Below are 12228 nucleotides of genomic sequence, written 5' to 3'. Positions count from 1 at the left end.
AAAAAACATTGAATTCAATTCTTTCTGATTTTAGAAACTGCATTAAAGAAGGGGTGCACCGGTCCTGGAGATACTGCAATACCAGGTCAATGCGTGGAGTGGACAGAGCAAGCTCTTTTTCCATCTCCTTGTTCTAAAAATCCATTTAATATATGGTCCCCAGATAGGGGACGTATCAGATATTAAACTGATAAGAACAGATACTACACTTGATCTTAGCCAAAAGGCCGAGAAGCGATAACCAGAATTGGTTTCAAACTACGGAGCCACCCAAGGATCCTGAAAAGTCCATTTGTGGAGATGAGCTCCTGGACTCCCGTTAAGAAGACATGTTGTCAACCTCTAGATCCCTTACATGCCTGCACTTTTCGGCTTGCTGCTGCTGCAATCCACGCGTTTTAGATCTGCATAACTCCACCTCTTTAAACACAGCACCTTCACCCCCTGCTGTTCCCACCCGCCTCAACACCGTTGGAAGGGAGGAGAACCAATTAAGGCGGGGGGTGGGGTGGAACGAGCAGCTGTCTACCCTTAGCAGGAGGGCTCCTGATTACATACCTCTCCTGCTGCTGCTGCTGCTGGCTGTCCAGCAGCAGACTGAAGGTGGCTGCTGCTGTGCACAGGTATATAAAGGCTCAGAGCCTATTATGACACGCGCAGCCAGCGTTCCATTGCCACATTCCATCTACTGCAGGCAGGATACCTGGCTGGCTGAATGTCGCTGAGAAGCTCACAGAGACCGCCATAAGCAACAGTTTAACAGAATGCCACAGACTAATCAACCAAACTTTTTGGGTTGGGTTCTCTTTTATAGTCTGCAGGCATTAAATGAAAGAAGTCAGTGTTCCAGCAGAAGGAGACAACGTTTCAGAAAAGGCATTGTAGCAAACCAAAAAAGAAATTTTAAGCGCAGCAGAGTAACCAGCGCACATACCTGTTAGCTCAGGTGAGTTTAAAAGGCTGCTGTTGATAACAAGGGCATTTGCTAAATAGATGGTGTGTGTGCAACAATATACTGAAAGGTCAATTATATTGTGCAGCTTATCTCACCACCTGTAGTTATTTAGGTGAAAGCTCCAAAATGCTTGCCTAATATGTCTGTTTATCCAAAAGGAAGTAAAAAGGGAGAGCTAGAAAGATAGCATTGCATCACATTACATGGCAATGCAATGCACAGTTGCGGAGGTTGAACCAAAATGAGCTTGTAATCTGGCTTCTGCAACTTTGAACATGAAAAATCCAATGAGGAGAAGAAAAGCAAAGCCAAAGAGTCCATCCCCAAATCCGACAAACAAGCAAAATGAACAAAAAACATTGAATTCAATTCTTTCTGATTTTAGAAACTGCATTAAAGAAGGGGTGCACCGGTCCTGGAGATACTGCAATACCAGGTCAATGCGTGGAGTGGACAGAGCAAGCTCTTTTTCCATCTCCCTGTTCTAAAAATCCATTTAATATATGGTCCCCAGATAGGGGATGTATCAGATATTAAACTGATAAGAACAGATACTACACTTGATCTTAGCCAAAAGGCCGAGAAGCGATAACCAGAATTGGTTTCAAACTACGGAGCCACCCAAGGATCCTGAAAAGTCCATTTGTGGAGATGAGCTCCTGGACTCCCGTTAAGAAGACATGTTGTCAACCTCTAGATCCCTTACATGCCTGCACTTTTCGGCTTGCTGCTGCTGCAATCCACGCGTTTTAGATCTGCATAACTCCACCTCTTTAAACACAGCACCTTCACCCCCTGCTGTTCCCACCCACCTCAACACCGTTGGAAGGGAGGAGAACCAATTAAGGCGGGGGGTGGGGTGGATCGAGCAGCTGTCTACCCTTAGCAGGAGGGCACCTGATTACATACCTCTCCTGCTGCTGCTGCTGCTGGCTGTCCAGCAGCAGACTGAAGGTGGCTGCTGCTGTGCACAGGTATATAAAGGCTCAGAGCCTATTATGACACGCGCAGCCAGCGTTCCATTACCACATTCCATCTACTGCAGGCAGGATACCTGGCTGGCTGAATGTCGCTGAGAAGCTCACAGAAACCGCCATAAGCAACAGTTTAACAGAATGCCACAGACTAATCAACCAAACTTTTTGGGTTGGGTTCTCTTTTATAGTCTGCAGGCATTAAATGAAAGAAGTCAGTGTTCCAGCAGAAGGAGACAACGTTTCAGAAAAGGCATTGTAGCAAACCAAAAAAGAAATTTTAAGCGCAGCAGAGTAACCAGCGCACATACCTGTTAGCTCAGGTGAGTTTAAAAGGCTGCTGTTGATAACAAGGGCATTTGCTAAATAGATGGTGTGTGTGCAACAATATACTGAAAGGTCAATTATATTGTGCAGCTTATCTCACCACCTGTAGTTATTTAGGTGAAAGCTCCAAAATGCTTGCCTAATATGTCTGTTTATCCAAAAGGAAGTAAAAAGGGAGAGCTAGAAAGATAGCATTGCATCACATTACATGGCAATGCAATGCACAGTTGCGGAGGTTGAACCAAAATGAGCTTGTAATCTGGCTTCTGCAACTTTGAACATGAAAAATCCAATGAGGAGAAGAAAAGCAAAGCCAAAGAGTCCATCCCCAAATCCGACAAACAAGCAAAATGAACAAAAAACATTGAATTCAATTCTTTCTGATTTTAGAAACTGCATTAAAGAAGGGGTGCACCGGTCCTGGAGATACTGCAATACCAGGTCAATGCGTGGAGTGGACAGAGCAAGCTCTTTTTCCATCTCCCTGTTCTAAAAATCCATTTAATATATGGTCCCCAGATAGGGGATGTATCAGATATTAAACTGATAAGAACAGATACTACACTTGATCTTAGCCAAAAGGCCGAGAAGCGATAACCAGAATTGGTTTCAAACTACGGAGCCACCCAAGGATCCTGAAAAGTCCATTTGTGGAGATGAGCTCCTGGACTCCCGTTAAGAAGACATGTTGTCAACCTCTAGATCCCTTACATGCCTGCACTTTTCGGCTTGCTGCTGCTGCAATCCACGCGTTTTAGATCTGCATAACTCCACCTCTTTAAACACAGCACCTTCACCCCCTGCTGTTCCCACCCACCTCAACACCGTTGGAAGGGAGGAGAACCAATTAAGGCGGGGGGTGGGGTGGATCGAGCAGCTGTCTACCCTTAGCAGGAGGGCACCTGATTACATACCTCTCCTGCTGCTGCTGCTGCTGGCTGTCCAGCAGCAGACTGAAGGTGGCTGCTGCTGTGCACAGGTATATAAAGGCTCAGAGCCTATTATGACACGCGCAGCCAGCGTTCCATTACCACATTCCATCTACTGCAGGCAGGATACCTGGCTGGCTGAATGTCGCTGAGAAGCTCACAGAAACCGCCATAAGCAACAGTTTAACAGAATGCCACAGACTAATCAACCAAACTTTTTGGGTTGGGTTCTCTTTTATAGTCTGCAGGCATTAAATGAAAGAAGTCAGTGTTCCAGCAGAAGGAGACAACGTTTCAGAAAAGGCATTGTAGCAAACCAAAAAAGAAATTTTAAGCGCAGCAGAGTAACCAGCGCACATACCTGTTAGCTCAGGTGAGTTTAAAAGGCTGCTGTTGATAACAAGGGCATTTGCTAAATAGATGGTGTGTGTGCAACAATATACTGAAAGGTCAATTATATTGTGCAGCTTATCTCACCACCTGTAGTTATTTAGGTGAAAGCTCCAAAATGCTTGCCTAATATGTCTGTTTATCCAAAAGGAAGTAAAAAGGGAGAGCTAGAAAGATAGCATTGCATCACATTACATGGCAATGCAATGCACAGTTGCTGAAGTTGAACCAAAATGAGCTTGTAATCTGGCTTCTGCAACTTTGAACATGAAAAATCCAATGAGGAGAAGAAAAGCAAAGCCAAAGAGTCCATCCCCAAATCCGACAAACAAGCAAAGTGAACAAAAAACATTGAATTCAATTCTTTCTGATTTTAGAAACTGCATTAAAGAAGGGGTGCACCGGTCCTGGAGATACTGCAATACCAGGTCAATGCGTGGAGTGGACAGAGCAAGCTCTTTTTCCATCTCCCTGTTCTAAAAATCCATTTAATATATGGTCCCCAGATAGGGGACGTATCAGATATTAAACTGATAAGAACAGATACTACACTTGATCTTAGCCAAAAGGCCGAGAAGCGATAACCAGAATTGGTTTCAAACTACGGAGCCACCCAAGGATCCTGAAAAGTCCATTTGTGGAGATGAGCTCCTGGACTCCCGTTAAGAAGACATGTTGTCAACCTCTAGATCCCTTACATGCCTGCACTTTTCGGCTTGCTGCTGCTGCAATCCACGCGTTTTAGATCTGCATAACTCCACCTCTTTAAACACAGCACCTTCACCCCCTGCTGTTCCCACCCGCCTCAACACCGTTGGAAGGGAGGAGAACCAATTAAGGCGGGGGGTGGGGTGGAACGAGCAGCTGTCTACCCTTAGCAGGAGGGCTCCTGATTACATACCTCTCCTGCTGCTGCTGCTGCTGGCTGTCCAGCAGCAGACTGAAGGTGGCTGCTGCTGTGCACAGGTATATAAAGGCTCAGAGCCTATTATGACACGCGCAGCCAGCGTTCCATTGCCACATTCCATCTACTGCAGGCAGGATACCTGGCTGGCTGAATGTCGCTGAGAAGCTCACAGAGACCGCCATAAGCAACAGTTTAACAGAATGCCACAGACTAATCAACCAAACTTTTTGGGTTGGGTTCTCTTTTATAGTCTGCAGGCATTAAATGAAAGAAGTCAGTGTTCCAGCAGGAGACAACGTTTCAGAAAAGGCATTGTAGCAAACCAAAAAAGAAATTTTAAGCGCAGCAGAGTAACCAGCGCACATACCTGTTAGCTCAGGTGAGTTTAAAAGGCTGCTGTTGATAACAAGGGCATTTGCTAAATAGATGGTGTGTGTGCAACAATATACTGAAAGGTCAATTATATTGTGCAGCTTATCTCACCACCTGTAGTTATTTAGGTGAAAGCTCCAAAATGCTTGCCTAATATGTCTGTTTATCCAAAAGGAAGTAAAAAGGGAGAGCTAGAAAGATAGCATTGCATCACATTACATGGCAATGCAATGCACAGTTGCGGAGGTTGAACCAAAATGAGCTTGTAATCTGGCTTCTGCAACTTTGAACATGAAAAATCCAATGAGGAGAAGAAAAGCAAAGCCAAAGAGTCCATCCCCAAATCCGACAAACAAGCAAAATGAACAAAAAACATTGAATTCAATTCTTTCTGATTTTAGAAACTGCATTAAAGAAGGGGTGCACCGGTCCTGGAGATACTGCAATACCAGGTCAATGCGTGGAGTGGACAGAGCAAGCTCTTTTTCCATCTCCCTGTTCTAAAAATCCATTTAATATATGGTCCCCAGATAGGGGATGTATCAGATATTAAACTGATAAGAACAGATACTACACTTGATCTTAGCCAAAAGGCCGAGAAGCGATAACCAGAATTGGTTTCAAACTACGGAGCCACCCAAGGATCCTGAAAAGTCCATTTGTGGAGATGAGCTCCTGGACTCCCGTTAAGAAGACATGTTGTCAACCTCTAGATCCCTTACATGCCTGCACTTTTCGGCTTGCTGCTGCTGCAATCCACGCGTTTTAGATCTGCATAACTCCACCTCTTTAAACACAGCACCTTCACCCCCTGCTGTTCCCACCCACCTCAACACCGTTGGAAGGGAGGAGAACCAATTAAGGCGGGGGGTGGGGTGGATCGAGCAGCTGTCTACCCTTAGCAGGAGGGCACCTGATTACATACCTCTCCTGCTGCTGCTGCTGCTGGCTGTCCAGCAGCAGACTGAAGGTGGCTGCTGCTGTGCACAGGTATATAAAGGCTCAGAGCCTATTATGACACGCGCAGCCAGCGTTCCATTACCACATTCCATCTACTGCAGGCAGGATACCTGGCTGGCTGAATGTCGCTGAGAAGCTCACAGAAACCGCCATAAGCAACAGTTTAACAGAATGCCACAGACTAATCAACCAAACTTTTTGGGTTGGGTTCTCTTTTATAGTCTGCAGGCATTAAATGAAAGAAGTCAGTGTTCCAGCAGAAGGAGACAACGTTTCAGAAAAGGCATTGTAGCAAACCAAAAAAGAAATTTTAAGCGCAGCAGAGTAACCAGCGCACATACCTGTTAGCTCAGGTGAGTTTAAAAGGCTGCTGTTGATAACAAGGGCATTTGCTAAATAGATGGTGTGTGTGCAACAATATACTGAAAGGTCAATTATATTGTGCAGCTTATCTCACCACCTGTAGTTATTTAGGTGAAAGCTCCAAAATGCTTGCCTAATATGTCTGTTTATCCAAAAGGAAGTAAAAAGGGAGAGCTAGAAAGATAGCATTGCATCACATTACATGGCAATGCAATGCACAGTTGCTGAAGTTGAACCAAAATGAGCTTGTAATCTGGCTTCTGCAACTTTGAACATGAAAAATCCAATGAGGAGAAGAAAAGCAAAGCCAAAGAGTCCATCCCCAAATCCGACAAACAAGCAAAGTGAACAAAAAACATTGAATTCAATTCTTTCTGATTTTAGAAACTGCATTAAAGAAGGGGTGCACCGGTCCTGGAGATACTGCAATACCAGGTCAATGCGTGGAGTGGACAGAGCAAGCTCTTTTTCCATCTCCCTGTTCTAAAAATCCATTTAATATATGGTCCCCAGATAGGGGACGTATCAGATATTAAACTGATAAGAACAGATACTACACTTGATCTTAGCCAAAAGGCCGAGAAGCGATAACCAGAATTGGTTTCAAACTACGGAGCCACCCAAGGATCCTGAAAAGTCCATTTGTGGAGATGAGCTCCTGGACTCCCGTTAAGAAGACATGTTGTCAACCTCTAGATCCCTTACATGCCTGCACTTTTCGGCTTGCTGCTGCTGCAATCCACGCGTTTTAGATCTGCATAACTCCACCTCTTTAAACACAGCACCTTCACCCCCTGCTGTTCCCACCCGCCTCAACACCGTTGGAAGGGAGGAGAACCAATTAAGGCGGGGGGTGGGGTGGAACGAGCAGCTGTCTACCCTTAGCAGGAGGGCTCCTGATTACATACCTCTCCTGCTGCTGCTGCTGCTGGCTGTCCAGCAGCAGACTGAAGGTGGCTGCTGCTGTGCACAGGTATATAAAGGCTCAGAGCCTATTATGACACGCGCAGCCAGCGTTCCATTGCCACATTCCATCTACTGCAGGCAGGATACCTGGCTGGCTGAATGTCGCTGAGAAGCTCACAGAGACCGCCATAAGCAACAGTTTAACAGAATGCCACAGACTAATCAACCAAACTTTTTGGGTTGGGTTCTCTTTTATAGTCTGCAGGCATTAAATGAAAGAAGTCAGTGTTCCAGCAGGAGACAACGTTTCAGAAAAGGCATTGTAGCAAACCAAAAAAGAAATTTTAAGCGCAGCAGAGTAACCAGCGCACATACCTGTTAGCTCAGGTGAGTTTAAAAGGCTGCTGTTGATAACAAGGGCATTTGCTAAATAGATGGTGTGTGTGCAACAATATACTGAAAGGTCAATTATATTGTGCAGCTTATCTCACCACCTGTAGTTATTTAGGTGAAAGCTCCAAAATGCTTGCCTAATATGTCTGTTTATCCAAAAGGAAGTAAAAAGGGAGAGCTAGAAAGATAGCATTGCATCACATTACATGGCAATGCAATGCACAGTTGCGGAGGTTGAACCAAAATGAGCTTGTAATCTGGCTTCTGCAACTTTGAACATGAAAAATCCAATGAGGAGAAGAAAAGCAAAGCCAAAGAGTCCATCCCCAAATCCGACAAACAAGCAAAATGAACAAAAAACATTGAATTCAATTCTTTCTGATTTTAGAAACTGCATTAAAGAAGGGGTGCACCGGTCCTGGAGATACTGCAATACCAGGTCAATGCGTGGAGTGGACAGAGCAAGCTCTTTTTCCATCTCCCTGTTCTAAAAATCCATTTAATATATGGTCCCCAGATAGGGGATGTATCAGATATTAAACTGATAAGAACAGATTTTTTTTTTTTCTATCGAAAGCCCGAATTCGTGTACAAAACCCGAGTGCGCTTAAAAAAGTGACAAGTGCCACAAAAAAAGTGCACTAGGATGCTGGTCTTCTTGAAACCCTCTCCAAAAGGAGAAGGGTCCCCCAAACCATTCCCCGTCCCTCCGAGCCAAAAGGCCACAGCGAGGAACAGGGACAAAAAGCCACCTCCAGCCGAAGCCAGAGGCGACCCAGTCTTACCCCCAGCACCTGCCCGAGTTCTCACCCGAGCAAGGCACTGGGAGCCAAAGACTGTGCTCCCCTCCCGGAAGAGGGGAGCCAACAACGCTCTCCTCCCGAAAGAGGAGAGCCAGGGGGGTTCAGGGGGGAGCGGAACCTGATGGCCACACACTCCCCCCCTAGACCTGCCAAGAGAGGAACCCGTAAGGGAACCGCATCCCGACAAAATCCTAGTAGGACGTGACACACGTGAATAAGTGGACACACAGTGACAAAGAAATTAAATAAATAGTGAAGGTTTCACAGTATAATACTGCCCGGACCTTCGACCGGGAATTGAAAAATTCCCCATCCTAAGGCCAGAAGGCCCGGAATAAGGGTGTGTGCGAAGAAAGAAAATTTGAAGTGCTTGTGCAAATGTGCCATAAACTCAAGTGGGGTTCCCAATCCCAGTGAGTTAAGGCACCCCAGGGTCACCACTCCTGGGGCACTTCACACTTCGGGCTTTCGATCTTCCCCGGCCCAATGGCGTCGATCCTGGGGGGCCATGCCTTCCACCAGATGACTATATTAGCCACCTGGCGTACTAACAAGCGCCTAAACCCCAGTGTGCATAATGTATCAATCTACTAGGGCGGCCAACATCCAAAACCGCCTTTTCGAAAGATACTACACTTGATCTTAGCCAAAAGGCCGAGAAGCGATAACCAGAATTGGTTTCAAACTACGGAGCCACCCAAGGATCCTGAAAAGTCCATTTGTGGAGATGAGCTCCTGGACTCCCGTTAAGAAGACATGTTGTCAACCTCTAGATCCCTTACATGCCTGCACTTTTCGGCTTGCTGCTGCTGCAATCCACGCGTTTTAGATCTGCATAACTCCACCTCTTTAAACACAGCACCTTCACCCCCTGCTGTTCCCACCCACCTCAACACCGTTGGAAGGGAGGAGAACCAATTAAGGCGGGGGGTGGGGTGGATCGAGCAGCTGTCTACCCTTAGCAGGAGGGCTCCTGATTACATACCTCTCCTGCTGCTGCTGCTGCTGGCTGTCCAGCAGCAGACTGAAGGTGGCTGCTGCTGTGCACAGGTATATAAAGGCTCAGAGCCTATTATGACACGCGCAGCCAGCGTTCCATTGCCACATTCCATCTACTGCAGGCAGGATACCTGGCTGGCTGAATGTCGCTGAGAAGCTCACAGAGACCGCCATAAGCAACAGTTTAACAGAATGCCACAGACTAATCAACCAAACTTTTTGGGTTGGGTTCTCTTTTATAGTCTGCAGGCATTAAATGAAAGAAGTCAGTGTTCCAGCAGAAGGAGACAACGTTTCAGAAAAGGCATTGTAGCAAACCAAAAAAGAAATTTTAAGCGCAGCAGAGTAACCAGCGCACATACCTGTTAGCTCAGGTGAGTTTAAAAGGCTGCTGTTGATAACAAGGGCATTTGCTAAATAGATGGTGTGTGTGCAACAATATACTGAAAGGTCAATTATATTGTGCAGCTTATCTCACCACCTGTAGTTATTTAGGTGAAAGCTCCAAAATGCTTGCCTAATATGTCTGTTTATCCAAAAGGAAGTAAAAAGGGAGAGCTAGAAAGATAGCATTGCATCACATTACATGGCAATGCAATGCACAGTTGCTGAAGTTGAACCAAAATGAGCTTGTAATCTGGCTTCTGCAACTTTGAACATGAGAAATCCAATGAGGAGAAGAAAAGCAAAGCCAAAGAGTCCATCCCCAAATCCGACAAACAAGCAAAATGAACAAAAAACATTGAATTCAATTCTTTCTGATTTTAGAAACTGCATTAAAGAAGGGGTGCACCCGTCCTGGAGATACTGCAATACCAGGTCAATGCGTGGAGTGGACAGAGCAAGCTCTTTTTCCATCTCCCTGTTCTAAAAATCCATTTAATATATGGTCCCCAGATAGGGGACGTATCAGATATTAAACTGATAAGAACAGATACTACACTTGATCTTAGCCAAAAGGCCGAGAAGCGATAACCAGAATTGGTTTCAAACTACGGAGCCACCCAAGGATCCTGAAAAGTCCATTTGTGGAGATGAGCTCCTGGACTCCCGTTAAGAAGACATGTTGTCAACCTCTAGATCCCTTACATGCCTGCACTTTTCGGCTTGCTGCTGCTGCAATCCACGCGTTTTAGATCTGCATAACTCCACCTCTTTAAACACAGCACCTTCACCCCCTGCTGTTCCCACCCGCCTCAACACCGTTGGAAGGGTGGAGAACCAATTAAGGCGGGGGGTGGGGTGGAACGAGCAGCTGTCTACCCTTAGCAGGAGGGCTCCTGATTACATACCTCTCCTGCTGCTGCTGCTGCTGGCTGTCCAGCAGCAGACTGAAGGTGGCTGCTGCTGTGCACAGGTATATAAAGGCTCAGAGCCTATTATGACACGCGCAGCCAGCGTTCCATTGCCACATTCCATCTACTGCAGGCAGGATACCTGGCTGGCTGAATGTCGCTGAGAAGCTCACAGAGACCGCCATAAGCAACAGTTTAACAGAATGCCACAGACTAATCAACCAAACTTTTTGGGTTGGGTTCTCTTTTATAGTCTGCAGGCATTAAATGAAAGAAGTCAGTGTTCCAGCAGAAGGAGACAACGTTTCAGAAAAGGCATTGTAGCAAACCAAAAAAGAAATTTTAAGCGCAGCAGAGTAACCAGCGCACATACCTGTTAGCTCAGGTGAGTTTAAAAGGCTGCTGTTGATAACAAGGGCATTTGCTAAATAGATGGTGTGTGTGCAACAATATACTGAAAGGTCAATTATATTGTGCAGCTTATCTCACCACCTGTAGTTATTTAGGTGAAAGCTCCAAAATGCTTGCCTAATATGTCTGTTTATCCAAAAGGAAGTAAAAAGGGAGAGCTAGAAAGATAGCATTGCATCACATTACATGGCAATGCAATGCACAGTTGCTGAAGTTGAACCAAAATGAGCTTGGAATCTGGCTTCTGCAACTTTGAACATGAGAAATCCAATGAGGAGAAGAAAAGCAAAGCCAAAGAGTCCATCCCCAAATCCGACAAACAAGCAAAATGAACAAAAAACATTGAATTCAATTCTTTCTGATTTTAGAAACTGCATTAAAGAAGGGGTGCACCGGTCCTGGAGATACTGCAATACCAGGTCAATGCGTGGAGTGGACAGAGCAAGCTCTTTTTCCATCTCCCTGTTCTAAAAATCCATTTAATATATGGTCCCCAGATAGGGGACGTATCAGATATTAAACTGATAAGAACAGATACTACACTTGATCTTAGCCAAAAGGCCGAGAAGCGATAACCAGAATTGGTTTCAAACTACGGAGCCACCCAAGGATCCTGAAAAGTCCATTTGTGGAGATGAGCTCCTGGACTCCCGTTAAGAAGACATGTTGTCAACCTCTAGATCCCTTACATGCCTGCACTTTTCGGCTTGCTGCTGCTGCAATCCACGCGTTTTAGATCTGCATAACTCCACCTCTTTAAAGACAGCACCTTCACCCCCTGCTGTTCCCACCCGCCTCAACACCGTTGGAAGGGTGGAGAACCAATTAAGGCGGGGGGTGGGGTGGAACGAGCAGCTGTCTACCCTTAGCAGGAGGGCTCCTGATTACATACCTCTCCTGCTGCTGCTGCTGCTGGCTGTCCAGCAGCAGACTGAAGGTGGCTGCTGCTGTGCACAGGTATATAAAGGCTCAGAGCCTATTATGACACGCGCAGCCAGCGTTCCATTGCCACATTCCATCTACTGCAGGCAGGATACCTGGCTGGCTGAATGTCGCTGAGAAGCTCACAGAGACCGCCATAAGCAACAGTTTAACAGAATGCCACAGACTAATCAACCAAACTTTTTGGGTTGGGTTCTCTTTTATAGTCTGCAGGCATTAAATGAAAGAAGTCAGTGTTCCAGCAGAAGGAGACAACGTTTCAGAAAAGGCATTGTAGCAAACCAAAAAAGAAATTTTAAGCG

The 12228-nt window shown here is 45.7% G+C and overlaps 9 non-coding genes and 1 pseudogene across 9 annotated transcripts; all 10 read right to left on the bottom strand.

Moving 5' to 3' along the window:
- Window positions 1–48: 48 nt before the first annotated feature.
- Window positions 49–239, bottom strand: LOC141235485 (U2 spliceosomal RNA). Its single transcript, XR_012301258.1, has one exon. It is a non-coding gene; the product is annotated as a U2 spliceosomal RNA (small nuclear RNA).
- Window positions 240–1354: 1115 nt separating this feature from the next.
- LOC141235691 (U2 spliceosomal RNA) lies at window positions 1355–1545 on the bottom strand. Its single transcript, XR_012301458.1, has one exon. It is a non-coding gene; the product is annotated as a U2 spliceosomal RNA (small nuclear RNA).
- A 1115-nt stretch (window positions 1546–2660) lies between these two features.
- LOC141235689 (U2 spliceosomal RNA) lies at window positions 2661–2851 on the bottom strand. Its single transcript, XR_012301456.1, has one exon. It is a non-coding gene; the product is annotated as a U2 spliceosomal RNA (small nuclear RNA).
- Window positions 2852–3966: 1115 nt separating this feature from the next.
- Window positions 3967–4157, bottom strand: LOC141235532 (U2 spliceosomal RNA). Its single transcript, XR_012301304.1, has one exon. It is a non-coding gene; the product is annotated as a U2 spliceosomal RNA (small nuclear RNA).
- A 1112-nt stretch (window positions 4158–5269) lies between these two features.
- Window positions 5270–5460, bottom strand: LOC141235688 (U2 spliceosomal RNA). The gene has a single exon (XR_012301455.1). It is a non-coding gene; the product is annotated as a U2 spliceosomal RNA (small nuclear RNA).
- A 1115-nt stretch (window positions 5461–6575) lies between these two features.
- LOC141235531 (U2 spliceosomal RNA) lies at window positions 6576–6766 on the bottom strand. The gene has a single exon (XR_012301303.1). It is a non-coding gene; the product is annotated as a U2 spliceosomal RNA (small nuclear RNA).
- Window positions 6767–7878: 1112 nt separating this feature from the next.
- LOC141235783 (U2 spliceosomal RNA) lies at window positions 7879–8066 on the bottom strand. Its single transcript, XR_012301540.1, has one exon. It is a non-coding gene; the product is annotated as a U2 spliceosomal RNA (small nuclear RNA).
- A 787-nt stretch (window positions 8067–8853) lies between these two features.
- On the bottom strand, window positions 8854–8945 carry LOC141235807 (U2 spliceosomal RNA; annotated as a pseudogene).
- A 1115-nt stretch (window positions 8946–10060) lies between these two features.
- Window positions 10061–10251, bottom strand: LOC141235699 (U2 spliceosomal RNA). The gene has a single exon (XR_012301466.1). It is a non-coding gene; the product is annotated as a U2 spliceosomal RNA (small nuclear RNA).
- Window positions 10252–11366: 1115 nt separating this feature from the next.
- On the bottom strand, window positions 11367–11557 carry LOC141235529 (U2 spliceosomal RNA). The gene has a single exon (XR_012301301.1). It is a non-coding gene; the product is annotated as a U2 spliceosomal RNA (small nuclear RNA).
- Window positions 11558–12228: the final 671 nt, after the last annotated feature.

This window comes from Phyllobates terribilis, unplaced genomic scaffold (genome assembly GCF_046119375.1).
Source record: "Phyllobates terribilis strain yellow unplaced genomic scaffold, ASM4611937v1 Scaffold_682__1_contigs__length_827410, whole genome shotgun sequence".
NCBI classification, from domain to species: domain Eukaryota; kingdom Metazoa; phylum Chordata; class Amphibia; order Anura; family Dendrobatidae; genus Phyllobates; species Phyllobates terribilis.
The sequence above is the reverse complement of the archived record's forward strand: the minus strand, read 5'-3'. Positions and strand labels throughout refer to the sequence as shown.